Genomic DNA, 24,948 nt, shown 5'->3' on the forward strand with positions numbered 1-24,948 from the left:
AAAAAAAAAATAGAATGTTCCTTCTGCTGGCAACAATTTCATAGTTTCCACCTCATCCCAGGAGGTGTTTTCACGGGATCAGAACCTGACTAGATTCTGCCGGCATGAAACTACATGATCGCAAAAGACAATCTCAGATTTGTGACTTTCATCAATTGTAATTTTGACCAGTGAAGCACGAGGAAGTTGGCCGGTATTTATCTGGTTTTAGCCTATGGAGATCTGAGCTTTACCCCAACGGGCTCATCAAAAGGGTCAACAACTTACCAGTGATTGTCAGCCTACCAAATCTGAGTCCAGTGCTTCCTGAATCTGTATTCTCACAATATGCTACAATTCTACCTTTTTATGCGTATGTTACAGTTGCGCTGAGCTAGAAGGAAATCTGAAAGTGCTCTGAACTTCGAGTTCCTCATCTGAAAGATGTTCTAGAGTTCCTACAAAGAAGTGTGGAAATGTGAGGAAGATGTGTGACACACAACAGGTGAGGGCAAGTTGCATCTCTCTGCAACACGTGTAGAGTCTAGCTGTTGCCAAGTACAGCACTGCCCTAAACTGTTTTAATTCTTGCCCTAAGAAGATCTTATCTTCCTATATAAGACCTAAATAAGACCACATATTAATTGTGTCTATATCACTGGTACCACAGGAATTTGTAGCAATTAGTACAACGTCCTTCTAATTAATTGAAATGTAAAGCCGACAGTCCTGCGAACATAGATTGAAAGAGAAAGTCAAAATGATGTAGGCAAACTCAGTCTTAAATCCCCAAGTTTTCATACACTGTAACAAAAATTATGGAAAAAGAAGTTGGAAAACTAGAATTTAATGTTCTAATGATATTCTATCATATCCAAGTCATGTGAATACCCTTCAAAGATTGCTGCCTATATCCTCAGCAATGATAGGAAAAGTAAGGGCTCTTCAAAGAAAACAGAAAACAAAAAACTATATATATTAGAAATTTAAATTTAAATGCAGGATTCCTTAAATGTCTGGGTTGAGTAAGTCTCTGAGTTTTATGGTATAGGTAAGTCTGTAGATGGACACAAAAATTATCTTTATTTCAATCAGAACCTATATCTAGTCAAAGACATAGATGCCCTGGTTAGTTTTTAAATGGTAAAGTCAATAATACACACATACATGTAACCAAATATTAGCAGCATAGTACATGAGGAATGACCTCCCGTCTCAAGTAAATAATGAGCACGAATGCTTTCAAATATTTAAACTAACTCAGTAGTGGGTTTGTTGTTGTTGTTGTCATTGTTCCTTTATTTTCAGAGTGTCTTTTAAGAAATTAATTACACGTCTTAAAGGAAGACATTCAGACATCTAAACATATTTTGTATTTTGGACATTGGTATTCAGGAGTACTGCATATTCAATAATGCAACATTTATCTTACTAAACGTATTCATACATAACTCTCGGTCTAGAGAGCAGCCACAGTGAGTTAACATCTCTCCAGAAAATTCCATAGTTCTGGCAGAACCACCATCATAATAAGATAGGCAAAAAGTCTGTCGTAGTGAATACTCGATGTTTTCATTACATTAAACACCTATACACAGGCCTCTCAAGAGCATGTCAATACTTAATATGCGTTACAACTCCTTGAGTCAGGTAGTCTCTGATCTTAGTACTAAGAAAGAAAGATTGAAGTCAGGTCTCTGACTCTACATGCAATATTACAGTCAGCTCTGTAAATTTTTTTCTAAACAGGCAGAGAATTATCTTCCTCGGCTTGACCACAAGGCAGAGTAATGAGCCACTTATGAGTTAATATCACTGCGTCTGCAATTATTCTGCATAGGATAGATTTAGGAAGTCTCTACATATCAGTCACACAATGTTTAAAATAAATCCTAGGGGCGCCTGGGTGGCGCAGTCGGTTGGGCGTCCGGCTTCAGCCAGGTCACAATCTCGCGGTCCGTGAGTTCGAGCCCCGCGTCGGGCTCTGGGCTGATGGCTCAGAGCCTGGAGCCTGTTTCTGATTCTGTGTCTCCCTCTCTCTCTGCCCCTCCCCTGTTCATGCTCTGTCTCTCTCTGTCCCAAAAATAAATAAACGTTGAAAAAAAAAAATTAAAAAAAAAAAAATAAAAAAATAAAATAAATCCTAGTTACTAGTAACCTATTCCTGTAATTACTTTTGTTTTACCAAAATTATTTTGTTCTACTGTGGCACTGCATTCTCTCCTAGAGACGACATGAGATACAAAGAGAGATGAAAGAGATGGAAGGGACACTTTTGATTAGAAACGCACATGCTGGGGCGCCTGGGTGGCTCAGTCGGTTAAGCGTCCGACTTCGGCTCAGGTCAGGATCTCACGGTCCGTGAGTTCGAGCCCCGCGTCGGGCTCTGTGCTGACAGCTCAGAGCCTGGAGCCTGTTTTGGACTCTGTGTCTCCCTCTCTCTCTGCCCCTCCCCTGTTCATGCTCTGTCTCTCTCGGTCTCAAAAATAAAATAAAAACGTTAAAAAAAAAAAAAAAAAGAAACGCACATGCTTATATCCTATAGAAAAAAAGTCCCAGAAAGACTAAGCCACTTGTAGTCCAAATCACACAGCTGTGAAAGGGAAGGGCAGTCTAACACACACACACACACACACACACACACACACACACACACACGCTGAATCACATGTCAATAAGTACTATTGTTTTATTGTTTTATTTCATCTTTAGTACATTTTTATTTTAACATCACGGTGCATGAATCAATTTTGATAGAATTAAAAATAAGAAATTTGGTGTCATATGATATAAAAATATATTCCTGAAAAGGACACAGCTATGCACTCATTTGCTGCCCTAGGGAAAGGACAGTGTGCAATTTTCAACATGGCCTTTATTTCTGCTCTAATCCTGGATGTATCCATGCTGAATGGAACTCTAACTAAAAAGCTAACTGAAGTGAATATCTCATTTTTTTTTTGTTCTCTAATAAGACTTTATTTGTAGGTAATGAAATTTGATTTTCATACAATGTTCATGGGTTAAGGAATAGTCTCCTTTTTATTTATTATTTTTAAGACTACCATGTTTAGAGCAGTTTTAGGTTCATAGCTAAGCGCCAAGAACTACCACTTAGCCCTCTCCACGCGCACAGCCTCCCATCATAGGGTACATTTGTTACAGTTGAAGACACAGCATAATTATCCAAGGCGCACCTTAGGGTGCATTGTTGGTGCTGTGCGTTCTATAGATTAAAAAAAAAAAAACATGCATACTGGCATGTAACCATCATTACAGTGTCATGCAGAGTAATTTCACTGCCCAAAGAATCCTCTGTGCTACACCCGTTCAACCTTGCCTATCCCGAACCCCTGACAACCACTGATCTCTTTACTATGTCTGTGGTTTTGACTTCTCCGAAGGTCATTTAGTCGGAAGCACACAGTATGTAGACTTTGCAGACTGGCTTCTTTCTCTTAATAATATTCACTTAAGTTTGTTTCCTTTGTTTCTTTTCATGACTATAGAGCTCATTTGTTTTGAGTACTGTATAGTTGTCTGCATGATCACAATTTATCCATTTACCTGCTGAAACATCTGAATTTTGGTAATTCTCAATAAAACTGCTATAAACATCCATGTGCAGGTGTTTGTGTAAAAATAAGTATTTTTTTAACTCATGAAACTTGTTCTGATGAGTTTTCCACTCACCCAGCACAGCTGCTGAATCACACAGTGTATTTAGTTCTGTGAGAAACCACCAAACTCTCTCCCAAAGTGGCTGCGCCATTCTGCATTCCCACCAGCAACGAATGAAAGTCCCTGTGGGGCCACATCCTCACCAGTGTCTGCTGTGGTCAGAGTTCTGGATTTTGGTCACGGTGACAGGGATGCAGTGGCATCTCACTGTTTTCGAACATCTCCTTTCAACCCCAATGTACTCCACTGCATGCATGGATCACAGGCCGTACACAGTGAGTCCTGCATTAGTGGAGTTTTCTAGGCTGCCTGGGACTCCACCAGTCAGAAACCATTAAGGACTTGACCTTTCTTAGCTAAGATGGCATATCTGTATGCTGAGGGCCCTTAAAAGTACTCAGAAACTTTCAAAGCAGTAGGCCAGGTTAAAAGGGAATTAGCATTTTTAGTGAGAAGGGCAGTATTTCAAAAGCACTCTGGGGGGCAGGATAAGGATCAAGATTCTACAGTGGATTTAATTTCAAGGTAATCATAGTAATACTCCTGGCACTGAGTTCACCAAAATTTACAAGCCGAGCTATATTATAACTGACAGCGGGACAGAGAATTATCCTCCGTGATAAGAAATGCTGTATCATGCCATTGATTTTGCTCTGAAAATACCAGTGGAAGCTATTGCCTTCCTTGACAGTTCGAGCAGCAGAGGAATAAGCCTGCCACTGGGGTGTCCACTGTATCTCCGAAGCCTCTTCGCAGACATTCTATCAATCTCATCTTGTCAGCAATCAATGGAATTAAATGCTGCTCTATTTACTCAGCTTCCCGTGACCCATCCGGATTTTAACGTCTAGATGTCAGAAAGCCCTTTTAGAGAAAAAGAGTGGGAACAATGCTTTGCAAGAATTATAACAGCGATACTCAGCTATTACACTGACTTCACACAGGAATTAACCAATAGTGCCCTGGGTCACCAGAACCTCCATAGGAAAGTGCTCATCAACTTGGTTTCCACCGTAGAAGGTGGAATGGGCATGTACCACGGACTAGTCATTTCACATACGTTGTGTCCAACTTTATAATGACTTCAATGCTGGAGGAATCAGCCCCTCTCTATAGATGTGCGGACACATCATAGAGCTTCAATAACTTACCCCAAATCAAACAGTTGGTAACCTGGGTACATGGCGCTTCAAAGGGCCATCAAAATGCTGAGTCATTAATTCAGGTTAAAAAGAAATTTTTCTTCTCATTTTAGAAACTGAAAGCCGTGTTTTGGTATTTAACCTATATTTATAGACAGTGGTGATGTGTAGTATTTGACACTTCTCCAATCAAAAAAATACAGTTTTCCTAAATTCTCTATGGAATATATAGCTTGTCTTAAAATATAAAGTTATCACAGTAAAAGCAAATATAGAGAGGCATATTCTTCCAAATAGGAGAAAATGTCTGAAGTATAATTTTTGTGTAAATGGACTCCAAATGCCTTTTGTGTGAGTCATGAGAAATTAAGCCTTCTCCAATGTAAGTATATTTTAAATTATAAGTGGCTAAAATTTCTGCAAAGTTTAAGTAAAGCAAATATATTACTACAGACTGGTTATTCTGTAAAATTGGCTCTCTAGACCCAGTGTCAGACATAAAACACTCAAACTAGACCCCTATGAACAATAATGGCCCCAGAGTGCCATCAGTGAATCACTATCTTGTGTTCTTTCTAAGGCAATATGTTATCCTATAGGTATGAGTACTTAATTCTCCTAAACTGCCTTCACTGTCAAAGTTTTACGTGTTTTGCTCAGATGCAAGCAGAATCAGTGTTTCTAGAAGCTTCTGCATCGAAGGACACCAGACATTATTCTCTAGTCAGTATTCTTGGAGTACCTAGTACGTCCAGGCCACCTTCACCCAAAAGGAAAAAGCACAGAGGGAAATTATTCTGTCCCTGAGTAGTGAGTTATGTGTCCATATGTTTCACCTCACCTATGCTGATCCTGAAGATCAATATGTATTTTCTACGCCTCCAGCATTCTCTTATGCTTTACAAGAATGAGATTCCCCCAGAAACCCTCCAACAAGATTGTTCTCCTGGCCTGTAGGCAGGTGCTGTGCTGGGTACTTCCATGTTTTCACTTGGCTGGTCCACAGGATGCCCACATATTTGACCGAACATTATTTCTGGGTGTCTGTAAAGGTGTTTCCAGAAAAGATTAGCATTTGAGTCAGTAGACTCCGGAAAGAAAACTGCCTTCCTCAGTGTGGGTGGACATCACCCAATCTGTTGAAGGCGTGAAGAGAACAAAAAGGCAGAGGAAGGGAGAGTTCTCTTTCTCTACTGACCTCTTGAGATGGCATGTTGGTCTCCTGACCTTGGCCTGGTACTTGCACCACTAATGTTCCTGCATCTTCAGTTTGTACAAGACAGACAGTGTGACTTCTCAGCCCCATAATCACATGAGCCGATTCCTCCTAACACACACACACACACACACACACGAGTGCATGTCAAAACTGGTGAGATTGGTAGATGGTATGATCGACCAGCCTGGTGCTGCTGTCATAGAAAGGGCATGTGACTTGTTATCATTGAGTGATCTGGGTAATGGGTACACAGGATCTTTCTGTACTTTTTTTTCAACTTCCTGTGGAATTTACAATTGTTTCAGAATAAAAAGGTACACATTGTGCTATCTGATAACACTTGATACGCATACTTGACTGAGGATGGTGCTCCCCGAAGTGAGCACAACTGACCTTCGGGGCCATCGTGTGCAGTGCGGCACCTGGCACGCGGCAGCCTGTCTGGCTTTGACCCCCTGGATTCTCGAGCCACTCCTCCCCCAGTCTGTGACAACCCAAACATGTCTCCAGACCTTGGCCTACATGCCCGGGAGGGCAAAACCACCCTTTTTCGGGGACTGCTGATTTTGAGGAGAGTTAAGAATAACGAAAGATGACTCTTCCTTTTACAAAAGATACTGATGTAGAATTCTTTCACATGGTTAAATCCTCCAGTGGAATCAGAACCTGATTTGTTGCACCAATGTTCAAATTAAGCACTGAATTCTGAACTATCTCTTGTGAGAAGTGATGCAAATGCATTTTCAATCACCTGGGTTATTGAGGTGTTCTGCTAAAGCTGAGGGACGAAAGGCTTCCTCCCCCCGAATTTTCTCAGGATGAAAGGGGAGAATGGCAAGAGACCATAGAAAGTGTCTGAGAACAGTGGGCGCATGGAGCTTAGGGGACAGACAGGGCTCTGTGCCGTTTCGATGGCACTTTCTCTGACCTCTGAAGCCTGTGGAACAGGCACTCCCTAAGGCACCTTGTGGGCCTCCCTTCCTTACAACATCAGTTCCATTCCCATAAAACTGATCAGAGCGATGGTTCAGGAAACTGTATAAAACATGCAATTTGCATTTCGAAATACAAATTTGTATCATTTAGTTAAATTTCTTCTAGGTCAAAGTAGCTGTACTTGTGACCAAAAGATTTGTGACCAAAAGATCGACGTGGTTTGGAAACTTGAGAGGCTGTAATACTTGATGTAAAATTATTTAGACTATTTCTTCCCCCACAACTGAAAGTTGATAGAAAACTCCTGGATAGAATCATCGCTAGATATAGTGATCTATTTAAATGTAATGATGTACCTAATTAAAATTTTCATACTATTTATGTATTAAAAATGTGCATTTGGTTTGCATTTGTCTATAAAATATGATAAATAATATAAAACTTACATAATGTTGTGTCAGGGAAAAGTTTGACAATTATGTACAGCCATACTGACATGCATTCACATTCCCCAAACATTGTAATTCCCAATAAAACTTTTGAAAAGTGCTCACCTTAATAAAAGCTATAGACATTTCCAATAGAATGCACTGATTTCTTTAAAAAAAAAACTAGACTTATTATTTCACTGAAACATTAAACAATACAACTGAGGTGATACATATAACGTTGACTCAGATTTTCTCATCTGAATCAAGAGTTGTGTTACTAAATTGCAAAGGGCCACTAACTCCTGTTTCCATGCAGGTTTTTTTTTTTTTTCATAGTTTCCGGCACTAATTAAAAGAATGCAAACTAAGCAGTTTTCATTTTCATGGGACTTCACTTGGAAGACCATCTAATTGCACCAGATTAATTCAAGAAAGAATAGTTCACTCTTAAAGTGAAACTGTATTTTTATATTGAAGGGGGAGTAACTGAAGAACCCGTAAAGGATTCTCCTAAGACACAACCACAGACTTGGGCTAGAGGAAGACAAGGGTTAGGTGAGCCAGACAGACTCGCATTCTGTGTATGGGGACTTTTAGGCTCAGATAATTGAATTGTGTTTTCCAAGAACCTCGTGATGTAAGAGCACAACCCAGGCAAGGACAAACATCGCTCTGAATTTTTGTTCATGAGTTGTCAAAAACATAGTGCTTGAGTTGAGGAAAAAAATGCCAATTTCTCAGAGTTCACGAACCCATTTGCATTTGTAAATATATCTGAGGGGATACTGTTGAGGATATCTCATTCACACAAAAATTGAAATGAACACTGCCCTGTGCATACACATACTTTCTTTACCTTCCAAACAACCCTGTCCTGGAATTTCCTTCTCTGTCATCTGTCGCTGTCTGTTTCCATAGACAGCAAATTGGCCGTAGGATGCGGGGAAGCAGGGCATGCTGCTCGTGAAAAATCCGTGCCTCCCTAGTCAGGGAGATGATGTTTATAAGGATATGCATGATTCATGTGCACACGTAAAAATGAAGTGCCCTACGTCTTTTTTGTTGTTGTTCTAGTTTTTAATGTTTATTTATTTTTGAGAGAGACAGAGACAGAGACAGAGTGAGGGCAGCGGAGGGGCAGAGAGAGGGAGAGAGAATCCAAAGCAGGCTCCAGGCTCTGAGCTGTCTGCACAGAGCCCGAGGTGGGGCACAAACCCACGGACCATGAGATCATGACCTGAGCCCGAGTCAGACACTTAACTGACTGAGCCACCCAGGAGCCCCCCGCCCCCCAGAGTTGTTGTTCTTTTTGTTGGGACATTTTATCAACGGGAATAAGAAGAGTGGAGCACAATCATGCATTTGGATCGTTTCGTTCCAAAACCAGTGATTCTTATATTCCATCTCACTAGATGTCAATGTTGTTGATCTGAGTTTGAAGAATCAACTCTTAGTTACATTGATTTGCTCTATTCTTTTCTTGTTTCTCTGCTGTGTGTGTGTGTGTGTTGTGCGTACATATACATACATACACTATATACAGCAATTTATTTATTTAAATTCAAGTCAGTTCGCATGCAGTGTAGCCCTGGCTTCAGGAGTAGAACCCAAGTGATTCATCATCACATACAACACCCAGCGCTCGTTCTGAAAGTGCCCTCCTGATGGCCCGTCACCCATCTGGCCCATCCCCCCAACCACCTCCCCTCCAGCAGCCCTCAGTTTGTTCTCTGGATTTAAGGGTCTCCTATGGTTTGCCTCCCTCTCTGTTTGTATCTAATTTTTCCTTCCCTTCCCATGTTCATCTGTTGTGCTTCTTTAGTGCCACATATGAGTGACATCATAGGATATTTGTCTTTCTGTTCTTGATTTTATTTATCTCTAATCTGTATTTAACCACTTCTTTCTTGCAGCTTTGGATTTAGTTGGTTCTTTTTTTTTTTATTTCCTTAAGACGTAAAGTCAGGCTGTTGATTCGAACTCTTGTTTGCGGCTGTGAATGTCCCTCTTGGCACCACTTGTGCGGTTCCCCGTAAGCTTTGGTGCGTCATGTTCTCATCGCAATTTTCTCAAGTTATTTTCTCCTTTCCTTTCTGATTTCTTTCGACTCAGCGGTTCTCTGAAGCGTGTTAAATTTCCAAGTATTTATGAAATTTCACGTTTTTATTCTGCTGTCGGTTTCCAGTTTTACTTCATTGTGAATGGAAAAGATCCTTTGTGTGACCTCGGATGTTTAAGATTCATTAAGCATTTTGTCCTGTGGCGCGACGCAGGGTCTGCTCTGGAGCACCTCCCACGTGCACTTCAGAAGACAGGTGTAGTTTGCTGTTGTTGGGAGAAGTGTCAAACAAATATATTTAAAAGAACTTTTGGAAAGATGGCAGAGCCACAGGGTTGTACTGTGAGGACAAGCGTCCCACAAAGATGGGGCTGCGCAGGGTGGGGAGCAGGGCAGCCAGAGTGAGTGAGCCTGGCTTGCCAAAGGCAGACCTACATAATTAAATATTCCGGGGGGGTAGTCTATTTTTTGGGGGGATTTGGTATTCGCCAAATGTCAGCAATATAGGAGGATGATAGATAAATGATAGATGATGCATACACAGCTGATAGACTGATAATGGACAGATAGATAATAGATAGATACACAGATGGAGACAGAGATATTTATAAATCTCATTTAACCAGCCCTGGAAGGAAGGATTTTACAGATGATAAAATAGGCTCATGGAGCCACTCCCTTACCTTTAACTACATGGCTGATAAAAGACCGATTTCATAGTGGATCTTAACCCCTTTCCATGGCACGGACTTTGCTTTCTTTTCTTTCTTTCTTTTTTTTTTACTTGTGATTTCTTGCAATTCACCTAACTTGAAAGAATGCCAAATAACTTCTCGGGTTCTTCTCATCTCCAATAGCCTGTATTTATCACGAATACTATTTCGCTGTTCATTGTATCCAGGCCTTAGCAGAGACACAGCACCACCAGTAGAGAACTCTCGCTCAGCGCTTCTCCCAAGTTCGGGTTTGAGTTCTCTGCAAACGTTTTTTTCTCTGTAGTTGTGGTCTTCGGTCAAGTTGTAGGCAGAATCCCATGATAGCCTCTAGGATGCAAGCTCCCTGTGACACCCCTGTGTCCTCTCCTCTTCTGAGTGTGGCGAGGGTCTGTGCATGGGGGCAATCTCTCACTCGATCAGGTTCCTCCATAGGGGCTGGTGGCTCCCATGATTACCCTACGATAGATATATATGCCTTCACTTTAGCTGTCTGGAGAAGCATTCTCCCGCTGGTCTTGAAGAACTTGCTGCCATAGTATGAGGTAGCCACCTGGCTTGGCCTGAAGGTGTCCCCATACAGCTCAGCCACAGCCAACAAGAAAATGACCGAGGATTTTAGTCCCACAGCTGCAAAGGGCTGAATTTTGCAAAGAGCCAGAATGAGTCCCCAAGAGGCCACCCAGATCCAGATGAGAAATCAAGGCCAACACCTTCCTTTTAGACGTACAAGAACCCGAGCAGAGGACCCAGCCTCGCCATGCCAGACTTCTACACTTCGACCGGCACAGAGTGTGAGATGGTGAGGGTGGTGTTTTAAGCTGCCAAGTGTGTGGTCATTGGTTACACAGCAGACAATGGACACTGGTCCGTGTCAATCGGGGCCTCTCCTCACGGTCCCTCTCCTCACAGTGTTTTATAAAGTCAATCCTTCAACAAGCACAGTCTAACTTCCCTGAAGATTTTAAGGACATTCGGGAAGACACCTGTACCCTTCCCACCATCTCCCCACCTGTCTATCTACAGGGCCAACCAAATCTTTATTCCTTGAGGGCAGACCGGTTTCTCCCCCTATGCTGAAATTTTGCTGACGTTCTGCAAACAAGAGTTTCGGTGTCTAACACAAAGGGCTTGAAGAAGTATTATTCCAAACAAATACAGCGCTCATTCCAAGAAATATTCTACAAGATTGATTTTTCCAGGGTAAAATTCATAAAAATAACAGTGATAAACATACCAATGTGAGCACCTCGTAGGTACCGTATGCTGTGCTAGGTGATTTACGTGCTATTTGCAACTGTTACAACGGCACCTCAAGGTGGACTCACTATTGGCATCCTTCTTGGAACTAAAGAGAGGTGGGGGGACCCTGATCAGAAGCAGAAAGTAGTTGCTGCTGGGACTGGAACCCAGACTCCCCTGGCTGTGAAGCCCAAGACAGTAATTATTCTGCACGTCCCCTCGTGAGAACAACCGTGCAGGTTTTGCTCCAAATCTACTATCCTTGGGTAGAAGGGAAGTTTGGTTTTGGCACTCCGTCTCTGCGACCAGTAACGACCCTGATCCCCCCAACAAGCATGAGAATTCGTGGCGGTCTGCTGTGTGCAACAGCCAGGGTGCCAAGTGCAGGGCTTTAGATACGCCCGCGCAGATCTGGGTCCCAACCGCTTCCTTACGGTGTGTCTGAGATCCTGACAGACTTACCGAGTCTCTCTACATCCCACCTCTGCTCTGTGTAAAAGGGTACTGCCGGGGTTCATACCTGTTAGGGGTCCCGCAAGGACTCACAGAGGTTACACACATCCACACGGGACGTCCGGCACGTGGGAAGCCTTCGGTGGATGTCCCATACGACTGTGGCCATTACTGCTGCGCCCAGCTCTGGCCTGGAGGGCCCGAGACCCCCAGCAGACGCACAGAGAGGATGGCAGCGTGTTTCCCACGTGGGGAAGCAGCACTACGAACTCCAAGCAAGGTGAGTTCACCAGCTTGTGCACTTATTTTATTCTTTACATTGTATTTGTAAATCGAGTAAGGCACGGCTTCCGGCCTTACTCCGTGTAAACACGTCAGGGGGTTTGGGATCCCATCACTCAGGAGTCTGCGAAGTGTGACCAAAAGGCTGGGCACGGGGACAGAACACAAGGCCACCTGTGTGCTGTGGGACGCTGAGCAGAAGTCTCCGATTTGATGGACTGGGGCTACGTTACTTCCTCTACGGGAGACGTATCCACATGAGGGATGGGTTTGGCTCGTAGTAGAGACTCAATAAATGGTGGTTATGATCTTCATGCGCCTAGTACGGATGAGAGCTGCAACGTGGAAGTGTGAACTGTCACTACCATCTAGTGGCAGTGGTCAGAAATGTAGTCACTGAGGAACGCGAGAAAAAAAAAAAGTTCACCCTCAGAGCCTGTTCTCTTCCAGACCCTCCTGCGAGACCAGCCCTGACGCCCCAAGGTGCCCGGTACCTCACAGATGAGCTGCCCTCTTCAGCAGCTGCTTCTAGCTAAGTGCCATCCACGGGGGAGCTGGGAACAGGCATCCAAACACTGTCTCCTGTAGTTCGGATGAGAAATCCGAGAAAATGAAATCTGACCTGGCAGGAGTCCGGATTTACTGAGAGCCCTCGCCCGCAGCACTGTGGAACAGCGAATTGAATCCTTTCTTTCTTATACGGCTTATATCCCTGTGATGCCCGTGTGATATGTTACTGTTGAGGGTGCTTGTTTTAAACAAGCTAAGGTATCAGGCAACGAGACCACATACTACACCCGCTGCATTCCAGAAACTGGCCAGGCACAGGACGTCAGCTCACTGCAAGGTGGCAAAAGGTATTTAAAATAAGTCCCTCAGGAATTTAAGACAACGGTTCATAAACGTGTGCACAAACTCCTATATATCAATCTTTTTTTTTTCAAAGAACTAATATTTACGCGTCGATTTGGATGGCTGCGCTCTTACGATGAAATCATGGGCTCTGCATTTCCTTTCATGACATTTTCGGAGCATCTTTTATTTCACACAGATTCCAGGCTGATTTACAACACGCTATGTGTGCCCGAAGCAGGTATCACCTCACACATTATCAAGAATCAAAACACTTTTAACTACTTGGTGGGAGCTGGAAATTCTAGGGCAAGAAATCAGGAACACTTAAACAACCGAAGAAATCCCGTCCATTAGCACTTGGCACACACTCGGTTAGGTATTATAGATTCAATAAACACTTTTTAATTAATTCAACATCCCTGTCTCCCATATTTCAACAGCGATGTTCCTTTTATTTTTCTTGAATATAGAATAATGAGCATTTCTTCCATTAAAGCTGTTTATTTAGGAAGGGTAATGATGTAGTCTGACATTTATCATATTCTCGTTACAGAAAAGTTCATGAGACTCTGTGATGAGCGATTTTTATGCTTAGGATGCAAAACCGGTGGCCATATGGCTCAGTGCTACCTGCGTGGTTAAAAGAGCAGAATGTTTTGGTTTCTGGAACAAGACTTGAAAATGAGGATTGCATGTGAAATCCCAGATTTACAACTGCCCTTGGAAAATCAGGAGATGGGCTGGGCAGAGCCGATGCACCATTTGCACATGGCAACCGCCAACCGGAACCGAACGTGACAGCTCAGCTGGGGGGCACAGGCACTCACTCTGCCTCTTTCTCCATCACCCAGCAAAGGGACCCAGCTCCACTAGTGTGGTCAGCCTGGCCTCATCCCCTCTAGCTACCCATCAAAGCCTGAAGTCCTGTACTGCTCTCCCATCACACCAGCCACTTCCTCAACGGCCCTGCAAGCCCTCCGTCCACGCCGTCCACGGAGCCACCACGCCACCCCACCTGCACGGGGACCCGCTTGTCGCCCCCGGAATGCCACGATGGCTTCCACTCCTGCCTCGCCCACAAATGGTTCTGCACACAGCAGTCACAGAAACCCTCTTCAGTTTCCAAACCAATCAAAGTACACACCTTCCAGAAGCTTCTCTCCTTGCAGTGAGGGTGAAGTCCAAACACATTCATAGAGCCTGAGAGGCAGTTATCCCTTCCGCCCTGAGTGAGCGGCTTCTCAGACAAATCCTACCCCCACCAGTCACCCCAAACCCATAGATAACCATGTTTCTCTCCCCACAATGTGCCCACCTCCTCAGGTTCAGGGCTTTGGCACTTGCTGAGGGCTCTGCCTGCAGGGATCCCCCCTAGGCCACCTGTGGTCCATCACTAGTCCTTCCTCCCCCCAGGCCACCTCTGGTCCATCACTAGTCCTTCCTCCCCCCAGGCCACCTCTGGTCCATCACTAGTCCTTCCTCCCTCTCTCAGAAGACCACCAGGGCTACCACGGATGAAAGGGCACGGCTTCTTCCCTGAAGGCCTCACTCAACCCGTCCCGGGTTTCATCATATGTTACTTGTGTTCAGGCTTATGTCTTCATCCACTGGATTAGAAGCTTTGGTGACAGCGGCTATTTGTGTGTGTGTGAAGATCTCTATTTCCAGGGCCTGAATTGGTGCAGAGCAGAGAGGAAGGTGACGCACGGACACCTGCAGAGACGCTCGCTTTGTGCCTGGCAGTGAAAGTGAGGCTCTCGGGTTATGCAACGCACCCAAGCAGCTCCCCCTCGCCCCAAACCTTCAAAACTGCTCCCGTCACTACCTCACTGTTGGGCTGTCCCGTCACACACCTGTGGAACCAAGTGTGGGGCTGTGACATAAAATTAAAGACACAGAACACCCAAAGCTTAGAGTCTCTGGCCGCCTCTTTATTACAAAGGGAAACGGAGAAAACACCTGTGGAAAAGGACAGAAAAGTGAAGTGTGCCGAGCCACCTTGAGATTCCGGTGGATAATGTTCCTGAACCAGACAGAGTTAGAAAACGATCTCCTTTAAATCAGCCGCAATCACATCAGGCACAGATGGGAAGTCTTCTGTTCCACGTACCTCGTTTCCAGACTGAGAAACAGTCTTTTAAACCCTTCTTACGTACGCATCTGAAACAAACCACGCAGGGCCGCACTGTGGTGAGCACGGTGTGCTCTTCGAAGTGGACGTTTCTCTGGTGTGAGTTGTTCGTAAGCTTGTCTGCCACAGAGTTTTCACGCATGGAAATTAAGCGGGTGGTGTTACACACAATGACAGCTTAGTCTTGGATAAAAACGCCTTCCCCCCATGCCTCCGGCTTATTAAACTCTGAATTTTAACCAACGCCTCCTGATTTACCTTACGCACAAAGCAAACTTCTCATCTGGCAACACAGCAGAGGGAGTTAATTAAATTCAGTGCTAACAGTTTCTGTTACAAATACCCAGAGCTTTTGCACCACATCTGTGCATCCACTGAATGTCCTTAAAAACAAAAGGCTTTATTTTTAGATACAGCTTAACACCATTTTTAAAGTTGAAATTTCTTCCTAATCGTCTACTTTGGCATTTGTGAACACATTATATTTATCTTACTTTGCCCCACATCCTTTTAAGAAAATTAACCAGAGGGGCGCCTGCGGGGGTCAGTTAGCTTAAACATCTGATTCTCTGATTTTGGCTCAGGTCACGATCTCATGGTTCATGTGTTCCAGGCCCACAGTGGGCTCCTCGCTGACAGCATGGAGCTTGCATGGGATTCTCTGGCTCCTCCCTCTGTGCCCCTCCCCCTGCTCATACTCTTGTGCTCTCTCTCTCGCTCTCTCTCTCAAAATAAACGAGTATTTTTAAAAATACAAAGAAAATCAACCAGACTCTTTTGTTTCCTATGGAAATTCCGTTCGAGTTATGTTATGATGAAACACTTGAACCCTAAGGGTTCTGACCTTAACATCCATACTTAGCATCTATTAATCAACTAATATTTGTCAGGTACTGTCCTAAGTTCTTCAGCATTATGCTTTCTTCTTTCTTCAGCTTTATTGAGATATAACTGGCGCACAAAACCCACACATAATTAATGCATGCAATTTAATGAGCTTAGTCACATGCATACACTCATGCCACCATCACTACAAGGAAGGTAGTAAACATTTTCTTCACCTCCAAAAGAATCCTTGTGCACCCTCTTTTTTGTAGGAAAAACAGTTAACATGAGATCTATCCTCTCAATAAATTTTTATTTTTATTTATTTTTTTTTTTAATTTTTTTTTTCAACGTTTATTTATTTTGGGGACAGAGAGAGACAGAGCATGAACAGGGGAGGGGCAGAGAGAGAGGGAGACTCAGAATCAGAAACAGGCTCCAGGCTCTGAGCCATCAGCCCAGAGCCTGACGCGGGGCTCGAACTCACGGACCGCGAGATCGTGACCTGGCTGAAGTCGGACGCTTAACTGACTGCGCCACCCAGGCGCCCCTCAATAAATGTTTAATTGCCCAACATCTTATTTTTAACTCTAGGAACGATGTTGTGCAGCAGATTAGATCTCTGAAACACACTCGTCTTGGAGAGCTGTGATTTTACGCCCATTAAACAAGAACCGTCCACACGGTCCTCCCCCAGCCCGTGATAATCACCACCCTAATGTCTACTTCTAAACCTTCAGCTATTTTAGATGCCTCATGGAAGCGGGGCCGTGCGTTATTCACAGTAGCCAAGATATGGAAGCAACCCAAAGGTACACGGACAGATGAATGAGAAAAGAAAAGAGTCTATGCATGCAATGAAATATTATTCAGCCTTAAAACAGAAGCAAATCCTGCCATTGGCGACAGCATGGATGGGCCTGGAAGACATTATGTAAAATACATCATTCGCTCGAGCCCCTCAGCATTATTTTCCCCCCACAGCTCTGAAGGTAAGAATTCCATTATGTCGTCATTCCACAATACTTTTGATCATTTGCCATTTTCCAAGTAAAGTTCTAGGATTGCCAATACAGTGGTGAATGGAACAGACGTGGCCTCTGCCCTTACTTGCCCTCTAGGGCGGTGTCAGAGGCAACAGACGCATCATTGACTATTTGCGTGTCCCACGGTGGCAGTACCAGGGAGAAGCAGCGAGCAGGGAGACGGATGTGGAAGGCAGGGAGGGGTTTGCTCCCAGGCCGCACAGAGATCTATAGCACGTGGCACATCAGTCGGCACATATCCAAGAGGAGATCGTGTCGGACAGAGAAGACGGAAGCCCTGAGACACAGAGTGCTCGATGTGTTTGACAAACCACGAGGACGCTGATGAGCTGGGGCAGTGTGGGGCTGGAGCAGGACACAGGACCGAGGGGCCATGCGGGGAGGCTTATGGGGAGCCTTGAAGAACATCATTAGGACTTCTGATTTTCTACAGAGACAGGCAACAGGTCGCCGGAGAGTTTTGAGCGTAGGAGTGATACACAGCAACTTTTAAAAGAATCACTTTGGTTACTGTGTTGAGGGGCAAAAACAGAAATAAGGGCATCAGTCAGGAGAGAGTTGCGAAAATCTAGGTGAGACACGATGGCTGCCGAGACCTCTGTGTGATTAACGGAAGTGGGGGAGGGCTGGATACTGGCTCTGGGGCGTAGAGTATTTGTAGGGGTTTGCGGAGAGAGGCAGGGTATGAGAGATGGAGTTGGAAATCACTATGGAGTTTATTTTGTAACCTACGTAACTGACAGAGAAACGGCCATTGTCCGAGAAGAGGATGGTAGGAACAGGTTTTGGAGAGAAAATCTAGGTCTGTTCTGGACGAGCTATGCTTGAAATGCCTACTGGACATATAAATGCAGGAGCTGAGTAGACAACCGGATGCATGTAGAGTTCAGAGTAGGGAATCTGTCTAGAGAAATCTTTGGAAGAGGGCAACCTATAGACTACAGTATTTCTAGCTACAGGATGGAGCGAGTGTCAACAGGAAAAAGAGCCGAGCCCGCGATGTGCCATATTCAAGGGGGAGGGGCACTGAGTGGCATCAGCAAGGGCACTGAGGGGCCACATACAGTTTCACATCAAGCTTTGTGTTTGGCTAGCAGCACACATACTAACACTGGAACAATAAAGACAAGACTAGCATGGCTCTTGAGCAAGGATGACACACACATGGATGAAATGTTCCATGTTTTCTGCATGAACAAAACAAGAAGCTTGATGAGAAACCAGAAGAAAGTAGCAATCATCAAAACAAAACAAAACAAAACAGGGTCTCCTGGGTGGCTTAGTCAGTTAAGCGCCTCACTTCAGCTCGGATCATGATCTCAATGTTCTTGGGTTCAAGCCCCGCATTGGGCTCTGTGCTGACAGCTCAGGGCCTGGAGCCTGCTTCGGATTCTGTCTCCCTCTCTTTCTGCCCCTCCTCTGCTCACACCCTGTCTCTCTCTCCAAAATAAATAAACATTAAAAAAATTTAAAAAAAAACACACAAAAACTAGAGTTGAAATGAACAATAATTGAACTAAAGAATTCAAAAGTTTCAGAAGTAGAGCTGAGGACATATGGAAGAAACTACTGGCAATTTGGAGGATAAGACATTGGAAATTACCCAATCAGAGGGAGAAAAGAGGGGCACCTGACTGGCTCAACTGGTTAGCATCTGACTCTTAATTACAGCTCAGGTCATGATCTCATGGTTTGTAAGTTCTAGCCCTGCTTCAGGCTCTGTGCTGACAGCACGGACCTGCTTAGGATTCTCTCGCTGTCCCTCCCCTGCTCTCTCTCTCTCAAAATAAATCAATTAACATTAAAAAAAAGAGGACACAAACATTTAAAAAGAATGAGAAAGAGTGAGGAAAACCTATGGGAATTATGAGACACAGTAAAAAGGAAGAATATTTACATGGAAATTCCAGGAGAAATGAAAGAGAATGAGCCATCAAGTATATTTAGAACAATAATGGCCCAAAGCTTCCTGAACCAGAGGAGACAAATGAACATCCAGATCCCCTAGACTCAAAGGACCCCAAATAGGTTGATCCTGCGTTGGGCTGCCCTGAGACACATTTTGATTACATTGTCAAACATCAGCAAGAGAAAGGAGGGGAGTTACGTATTAGGAAACCCCCATGAGAACAAACTCAGCCCAAATTAACACAGAAAGGAAATGATAAAGATCAGCGCAGAAATAAATGAAATAGAGAACAGGAAAAGAGTAGAAAAGACTAACCAAACTAAGAGTTGGTTCTTTGAAGAGATAAACTAAATTGACAAACCCTTACCTAGACTGACCACGGGAAAAAAAGGAAAAGAACTGAAATGAACAAAATTATAAATGATAGAGGAGAAATTACACCTGATACCACAATAGATACAAAGGATCATAAAAGTCTACTATGGACAATTATGCATTAGCAAACTGGGCAACCTAGAAGAAACAGAAAAATTCTTAGAATCCTACAGTTTATAAGACTGAATTAGGAAGAAATGGAAAATCTTAACAGGCTACTATTAATCAGGAGACTGAATCAGTAAGCCAAAATCTCCCAACAAAGAAAAGACCAGGACCATATGGCTTCATTGGCGAATTTTACCAAACATCTAAAGAAGAATTAACATTAATCTTTCTCAAAATCTTCCAAAAAAAAAAAAAAAACCCCACAAACAAAAAAACAAGGAGAGAAGACTCTTTTTTTTAATTTTTTTCAACATTTATTTATTTTTGGGACAGAGAGAGACAGAGCATGAACGGGGGAGGGGCAGAGAGAGAGGGAGACACAGAATCGGAAACAGGCTCCAGGCTCTGAGCTGTCAGCCCAGAGCCCGACGCGGGGCTCAAACTCACGGACCGCGAGATCGTGACCTGGCTGAAGTCGGACGCCTAACCGACTGCGCCACCCAGGCGCCCCAAGGAGAGAAGACTCTTAAACTCATTATTTGAGGCCAGCATTATCCTGATACCAAAACCAGAAAAGTACCCTACTAGAAAGGAAAACTAGAGGTCTTATACGTTTGGATCAATCTGTTTTCCTCATTTGATAATTTTGTTTTCTAAAGATAATATAGATATTGTCAGATTTTAGTGATTTTCAATTCAATACGTGACTATAAACTGGCCCCTAGGAAGCTGGAATTAATGGTTTCCTCCACTGTGGCTGGGTCTCTGGACTCGTCCTCACAGGCATCGGACTTCACACATGACTTCCTGGTGCACGCCAGCACCATACAGAATTCCCTCCCGGGCTTCCTGTAACGTGCCCTTGCTTCTCTTGGAAAACATATCCCCTCGCTCAAATCAGAAAAGCCCCAAGAAGCTTCAGCTCCAGTTAGCACGTCAATACTTCCCCAAACTCCCACATTTATGCCACTGATTTCTTGATGAGGAACCCAGTAGATTCAGAAACAAAAGACCGGTAGAATTCTGGAATCGGCGGCTAGAAAGTCCAATTCCAGGCAAGGGCACGGGAGCTCTGTTTCGTGGCTGCTAACATGGTAGCCCTGTGCCCAAGGAAGACGGGCAGGGGAGGCCAGGAGACACCTAGTGCTCGTCCTGCCACATACTCTTCAGAGCATCTCCTCCTCATCTTTCCACACACTCACTCACAGAACCGTCTAAAGAAAGTCCTAACTCCCACTGCAGTATCCTAGTAGCATCACCCCCGGAATAACTCTCAAATCCATACCTCCTCTGACTCTCACTTAACTCATCTGAACGACCAATACCTCCTGCTTGGAACCATTCAATGCCTGAGTTTCCTTAACTGGCAATCACAGGAGGCGGCTTTGCGTGAGACTGGTGTTTTCAACTTGACCCGCTACACGGTGCCGGTGCTCAGGGTGATGGACACTGACTGAGGGATCCGCTGGTGATTCTGTAGTGGAAGGTTCCCCAAACTAGGGCAGAGAGTGTCCTCATGGGGTGAATGCACTGCTGATTCCTGACATGAGGCTGGGAGCCGGCCGATGAATGCAGAGCCATATTGATGGTGTTCCCTTTCCTCTGAATTATCTCCCCAAACTTCCCTTAGCAGGTTGCTGAATGTCTCATAAAGGAAAGAAGCTTCACTGTCCGATAAAATATTGAGACAAGAATTTCATTGTAAAGGAGGGGTTTTTATACACCACTACCCAACTGGACTCATCACACACTGATGTTACTGTATATATTGTCAAGTGCGGACTGTGGGGATTGACAGGTGGATGAGGTTTCTATATTTTCACTATCTGCTCATTTAATTATGTGTGCCCCCCCCCGTTGTTTCATATTTTATTGCCACTTCTGTCATGTGCACGTATCTGATGGACCAAAGTGGCAATTTCTAAAGATGACGTATGAAGTAGAAGAGGAGTATCCTAGGTCTACTGACAATTCTGATAAGGTTAGTGATACAGCATTAGAACCTTTTGAATCGTTTCACTGAGCTAATGCTACATGAAACACAAAGGAACTCTGCCTTGACAACGAAAGCCGTTTGTCGTGGGTTTTACGTGGGGAATGTAAGTTGTCCCATTCACTGTGCATCGCTACTGGAAAACACCTTACAAACGCAGTACTGACTTCAGCAAAATTGAGGATGCTTAACTTCAAATCAAAGCCACTCAATGGGTAATTGCGCTGATTATTTTAAAGGCTACTGGAATCTCAAATAGAGTAAAGCTTTCGCTGAGGAACAAAAAGTCACACTGGTGGAGAGGCTCAGGAAGTCATTTAGCAGCAGAATTTATTGACCAGAAAAGGCAAAGTCAAACCGTTGGTGAAACCTTAGTAATGCAGCATGAAAAACTACAGTGACTATATAATGAGAATTCTAAAATAGGATACAAGGAGCCGAAATACTTTCTACTCTGCACTGCTCCAAAAGTCAACAGGTTGATAACATGTCCCTGATACCGAGAAAGATCTCTACGAAACAGCTCCTCTATCAAGGCAATAGTCAAAAGATCCACTAACAAAACTCGTGGTGAAATTTAAGATTTTTTTTTTTTCTGCTTTAAACAAGCAAAGACCAAGATGCATTTAATGATTTGCTCTCTTGTCCGGAAACAAGAGATCTTGGAGAAACTCGTGTCAGCATCTGTACAGACCATTCCCATCGATTGTTGACCTCATGGAAGGTTCTGCCTCTACTGCTGAAAGAAACCAACAAAAACAAACAAAAAAACCCTGATGTCCTCACCACACATTGTTTGCTTTGCAGTGGGGTACTTCCTGAAGAGCTTTTGAGCAATGCTGTAAGAAATACTTAACCGGGTAAGATAAAGACAAGTTTCAGAATGTTTCAAGACTGGACACTGAGACAAAGAATGTTACTGACAATGAAGAAGCGGAAGAAATGAGCGTTAGCAGTCCTTTCTCATCAAGTGAACCTGCTGAAGTGGCTTCCTTAGCCCCGTGGAGAAAATGATTTGGCTTGATACAATCATACAACTGAATTTAAAAGGAAATCGGAACATTGGAGAAACCATGCTGCAAAAGAAAATCCTAAAACGTTTCCAGTGATGATTGGGTCTAGAACAGGGAAGGACATCAAATACCACCTGTCGTTTTCAAACCTTCTGGAAAAACCACAGAATGGGACCAACTAGTATTTCCCCTCTCTTCACAGAAGTGGAGAGCTGGGTGAGGAACTCTCTCTCCAAATCTTCTGTTCAGCTGGAGAGCTGGACTTTGAGGGAAGAACAGGAATGTGAACTGTGGTCTGGTGTCATCACCCCTGCCCAAGCCCCTGGAGTCTGAGGAAGAGGAACATTCCGCCATATCTAAGAAAACGGGAACCCCTTGGCTGCAAGGTGAAATTTCTTACATGTGTGAGCAAGCGTCTTGTTTTCAAGCATCAGGAATGAAGACAGAAAGTCACCATTCAGTAAAAAAAAAAAAAAAAAAAAAATGAAAGTCTTGTGTGCTTAGGTCAGATTTACTGAGAAGCAAAAAATTGTGAAGCAAAAAAGCAATTTTCACATAAAAGAGATACACTTGGTTTTACGTTTGTAGTTATAAAAACCCCACTTCTTGTATGTACACAGATTTATAAGAGGGCAAGAGATCAACACTTGTGTGCACGATTTTTCTATCGTTGTGCCCGTATTTGTGCCTGGCCATATCATGCAACAAGAAAATACGTTCCAATCCTGTGTAAAACTGTAGGTTCTATTTCTATTCTTATTCATTTACTATTTACATAGTAACTTTACTACTTCACACTAATAGGCTTGAGTTTGAGAAAAATGTAAATTAACTTACATATATTTGCTACCTGTAAGTCAAAGCCACTGAGCCTACCTTTATGAAAGGAATAAATTGTTTTGTCGTAAACCAATTATTTAACAGAAATGTATGATGTTTTTCTTGTACGTGTTTAACATTTATGATAGTAATAAAAGAAAAAAAAGTGGGGCTCCTGGGTGGCTCAGTTGGTTAATTGTCCAACCTCAGCTCAGGTCATGATTTCACAGCTTGTGGGTTCAAATCCTGCATTGGGCTGTGTGCTGACAGCTCGGAGCCTGGAGCGTGGTTCAGATTCTATGTCTCCCTCTCTCTCTGTGCCCCTCTCCCCACCATCTCGTGCTCTGTCTCTGTCTCTCAAATATAAATACAAAATGTTAAAAAACTTTTTCTTAAAATTTTTTTAATGTTTTATTTATTTTTGAGACAGAGAGAGACAGAGCATGAGCAGGGGAGGAGCAGAAAGAGGGGGAGACACAGAATTGGAAGCAGGCTCCAGGCTCCGAGCTATCAGCACAGAGGCCGATGCGGGGCTGGAACTCACGAACTGCAAGATCATGACCTGAGCCCGACTGAGCAACACAGGTGCCCCTTAAATGCTCCCGTTCTTAGATTTTACTATAATTTCCCTTATTTTTGATTGGGAAGAGTTCTAGGTAAAAGGCCAGGTAAAGGAAGAAAAGGAAAAAGGAATAAAGGTATCCGGTGTGGAAACAAGGGGCCACAGTATGGCCATCCCTCCAGCTGCCCAATTCCTAAGCCTTGGAGCTGTGTATTAACCTTCTGGATCTTTTCTTCCCATACTCAATCATCAGCAAGTCTTCCGAAGCCTCTTCCTCAGGAATGTATCCAAAATCTGAGAGCCTGCCACTTCTGCCCTCACCCACTTATTCCAACCCCACTGGCCTTTCTGGTGCTTCTCATTTCGTCCAACTCACTCCTACCACAGGACATTGGCACTGCCTACACTGACCTCCCCTCCCCCATCCTCACATCTTCCAAGGCTCAGCTCAGGCGACAGCCCTGCACACAGTCTCTGGCACACGTCACACCCACACTCCATGACCTTGACCTCATCAACCTCTATCCCTTTGTTAAATTTTACCCGTTCATTGACTTGTTTGTTTGCTTTCCGTGGCACCTATCGGCACCTGGTCTGGGCACCACTGTGTTCCCAGGCCCTAGACAGATGACACGCGGACACTCCACGGACGTCGTAACTACGTGATGAGCAGACACACAAAGAGGGCACACGCAGCTCGTGGGTACGTGGTGGAGACGTCTGCTTCCTTGGTTGGAAATGGAGAACAGCGTCGCACCACTGGCCCTCTCAGCACATCCCTGCTCACATCTCAACGGGAACACAGTAACACCTGTTCTCAGGACGCGCCAGCCACCTGTCAGGACGAGCCTGTACCTACCGTAAGCACCAGTCTCCCTCCGCCTCCAGAGCTGAGGCAGCACTGGATAGTGGTGAAAGAAGTACACTTTACCTCTTCATGACTCCGTTTTCTTACCTTTAAGGCAAAAACTCTAATAACAGAGCCTGTGACATGGAGTGTTTAAGGATTCAGCACAACAGTGGATGAAATGCCTTTCTGTTTCTAAAATTGGTTGATTTCTCCAGCAATATTAGCTAATATCTTCTGGCACTTTTTCTGTATTGTAGTATCTCCCACCCACTCCCATCTTTAAGATATTTGGAAATTCCAACAAATGAATACACTTTTTATGCCA

At 43.9% G+C, this 24,948-nt stretch overlaps 1 protein-coding gene and 1 non-coding gene across 2 annotated transcripts in view; one reads left to right on the top strand and one right to left on the bottom strand.

Annotated features, from left to right (window-relative positions):
• CSMD1 (CUB and Sushi multiple domains 1) overlaps nt 1-24,948 on the bottom strand; it is a 1,645,367-nt gene that overhangs the window by 512,211 nt on the left and 1,108,208 nt on the right. The window lies entirely within an intron of this gene.
• LOC121040021 (U6 spliceosomal RNA) lies at nt 18,077-18,182 on the top strand. Its single transcript, XR_005795092.1, has one exon. It is a non-coding gene; the product is annotated as a U6 spliceosomal RNA (small nuclear RNA).

The sequence above is a fragment of the Herpailurus yagouaroundi genome, unplaced genomic scaffold (assembly GCF_014898765.1).
Source record: "Herpailurus yagouaroundi ecotype Mexico unplaced genomic scaffold, PumYag 181, whole genome shotgun sequence".
NCBI classification, from domain to species: Eukaryota; Metazoa; Chordata; class Mammalia; order Carnivora; family Felidae; genus Herpailurus; species Herpailurus yagouaroundi.